The 3,568-nt window shown below is 32.5% G+C and overlaps 1 pseudogene; it reads left to right on the top strand.

Moving 5' to 3' along the window:
* The first annotated feature begins 201 nt into the window (after window positions 1-201).
* LOC146884232 (uncharacterized) lies at window positions 202-2,851 on the top strand (annotated as a pseudogene).
* The last annotated feature ends 717 nt before the right edge of the window (window positions 2,852-3,568 follow it).

Consider the following 3,568-nt stretch of genomic DNA (forward strand, 5'->3'; position numbering starts at 1 on the left):
ATTTGAAGTTGATATGCAAACGTCCTAGGTTAGAGTTAGTAGTTGAGAATGAAAAGTATAAAAAACCAAAGGCAACATATGTCTTGAATTTGGATCAAAGAAAGAAGGTGTGTGAATGGATAAAACAACTGAAGTTTCCAGATGGGTACTCATCTAACCTATCACGTTGCAATTAATCTAGATGAAGGAAAAATATACGGAATGAAGAGTCACGATTGTCATGTTTTTATGCAAAGACTTATTCCTTTGGCATTTCGTGACATGTTGCCAAGGCCAATATGGAAAGTTTTAACTGAACTGAGTTTGTTCTTCAAAGAGATTTGTGCAATTGGAGTACGTGTTTCTATCATGGACAATGCCATACTTTCCATCATTGAAACAATTTGCAAGCTTGAGAAGATTTTTCCACCAGCATTTTTTGACTCAATGGAACATTTGGTAATACATCTCCCATATGAAGTTAAGGTTGGAGGACCTGTGCAATATAGATGGATGTATCCATTTGAGAGATGTATGTTGTACTTGAAAAGGAAGGTTCGAAATAAGGCAAAAGTTGAAGGATCTATTTGTGAAGCATATATTTTGGAAGAAATTTCTAACTTTGCTTCTTTGTATTTTGATCCAAGCATTCAAACAAGGTACACTAATGTTCCTCGTAATGATGATGGTGGTGAACAAAAACTGGATGATAAATTGTCTATTTTTAAACATCCATGTCGCCCTATTGGCAAAGGTCAACATAGATTCTTAACAGATGAAGAACTTCATATTGCTGAGACATATATCTTGGTGAATTGTAAAGAATCAGAATCTTATCTTCAGTAAGTTTTCTTTTTAATTTATATGTTTATGAATTTTATAATTATATTAGTTATGTTATTAATTACCGTATTGTTAGACAATTTGAGGATTCACTAAAGGAAAGAAATCCTAATATATCTGAGGATGAAATACTCATAGCTCGAGATAAAGATTTTAGTAGATGGTTGAAACAACAAGTAAGTAGTCTCTCTCATACTCTTTATAATGTACAATTTAATATTTATTAATTATAATAATGATATAATTATGTGTTTTCACTTTTCCAATAATTCATAGGTTAGTACAAGTCATGTCCAAGATCAAAAGATTCGAGAGATAAGTTATGGTCCATTGAAGGTTGTGACTTCTTATAATGGTTTGATTGTTAATGGATATAGATTCCATACAAAGGATTATGGACATAATAAGTCCACCATGAATAGTGGGATATGTGTTCGAGGAAACATATATGGAGAAAATGATTTGGACTATTATGGTATTGTTGAGGAGATATTAAAATTATCATATGTTGGATTTGAAAACAAAGTGGTTATTCTACATTGTCGCTGGTTTGACCCTGTCAATGGTGTTAAAGTTGATAATGTCTATGGGTTGGTTGATATCAATCATAAATCAAAGCTTCAAACAAATAAGCCATTTGTATTAGCTGGACAAGCTCAACAAGTTTATTATACAAAATATCCTCAAAGTGGGAGTAAAAATACTGGTGATTGGTGGGCAGCTTGCAAGGTTAGAGAAAAATTGTTTATAGTTGAGACACTGAATAATGAAGAAGATTTTTCAAATGAGCAAATTGCTATTGATTATTTTCAAGATGAAGAGTTCACGAGAATGAGTACTATTCTTATTGACAATGAGATCATACAACTATTTGACGCACATGCTCCAATGGAAGAAGTAAATATGGATGATATACAAAGTTCAATTGAAAATGTAAATCATGATGAGGTCAACAATGGACACAATGAGGATGATGGGTTCATGGATGAAGATGAGAAGTTAGATGATTTAGATTATTCAAATATGGAGTTAGATGAATCTGATGAAGAATGGTTATGATTGATTCTTTTCCATTTCATTACCTTAATATTGTTCCTAGTAATTTAGATTCTGGAGATGGTATTCATTTTCTTATTTTGTAGAAAATATCTATGACTTTTTAATAATACTTATATATTGTATACATTTGGTGGATATGATTAGTGCATCAATCATATACATAAACATACTTATTATATATTTTGATATACATTTGGATTTTGATATATATTTTACTGGAGGCGGAACGTAATGGGTCTGTTTCTTATGGTGAACTATACAACAAAGTTCATAAAAGAAAAGACGGTCAATATATCTCCAATAAAGCAAAAAATTTCATTGGAAGTATACATGTAAGATAATTTATTTACTTATTTAATCTTATATTACAAAATGATTGATTTACTATATATAGGAATCATATGAAAGTGCTATGGTAGAAAAATATGGAGAAGATGTATCAAAGCATCCTAAAGTTGATTCTGAAGTATGGATGAAAATGGGAGGAGAAAATAAGAAAGGTAGAATTCACGGTATTGGTCGTAGCTTGGAACTTGCCATCATCAGTGTGAATGGTTCATCTTCATCAGTTGTAGGTCCTTCCACAAATCCAAATCATGCACCTCCAACAGAAGAAATCACGACAATAGCTACACAAATGTCTCAAATGCAACAAGAAATGCAGACACAGTTACATTTACAAACTGAATCTCAAAAGCAACTACAAATAGAGTTACAAGCACAAATAGAGGCATATGCACAACAGGTACAAGCTTAGTTGAAAGCACAAGCAGATATGCATGCACAATTCCAAGCACAAATACAAGCACAAATGCAAGCACAAATGCAAGCACAAGTAGAAATGCAAAAGCTTTTACAACAACAAATGCATACACAAATGCAAACACAGATGGAGTTTTTCAAGACACAAATATTTCCTGCATTAAAGATATCTTCACCACCGTCTGTCATGAAACATGGCGAGATATGAAGATGATGATGTTTTGTTTTTGTTTCTAAACACATATTTTAATGATGTATGTTGACAATTGTGAAGACTACTTTCATTATGTTCATCACTTTTATTATTTTGAATGTAGTAACATTTGACATGTTTCATATAAAATGTTTGGCAAGATTTATACTTAATGTTATATTTATGTCAAAATGCATTTCATAAGGTACAAGTAAAAGAATGGAATATTTTGGATTGATGCAATTCGCTACTATTTTTCTAGGGATTAAATTGTTGAATTAGCGAGGGCTTAGGTAGGCATTAGCTAGGGATAAGTTTGCTAGGGATTAGCTAGGGAATAGCTACAACTAGTTTGCTAGGGATTAGCGGGGGATTAGCTACAACCTATTTGCTAGGGATTAGCTAGGGAATAGCTACAATCAATTTGCTAGGGATTAGCTACAACAACTTTGCTAGGGATTAACTAGGAATTAGCTACAACCGATTTGCTATAGATTAACTAGGGATTAGCTACAATCAATTTGCTAGGAATTAGCTACAACCAATTTGCTAGGGATTAGCTACAACCAATTTGCTAGGGATTAGCTAGGAATTAGCTACAATCAATTTGCTAGGAATTAGCTAGGATTTAGCTACAACCAATTTGCTAGGGATTAGCTAAGGTTTAGCTACAACCAATTTGCTAGGAATTAGCTAGGATTTAGCTACAACCAATTTGCTAGGGATTAGCTA

The sequence above is a fragment of the Vigna unguiculata genome, chromosome 8, assembly GCF_037176805.1.
Source record: "Vigna unguiculata cultivar grain cowpea cultivar isolate G323 ecotype 2 chromosome 8, ASM3717680v1, whole genome shotgun sequence".
Taxonomy (NCBI): domain Eukaryota; kingdom Viridiplantae; phylum Streptophyta; class Magnoliopsida; order Fabales; family Fabaceae; genus Vigna; species Vigna unguiculata.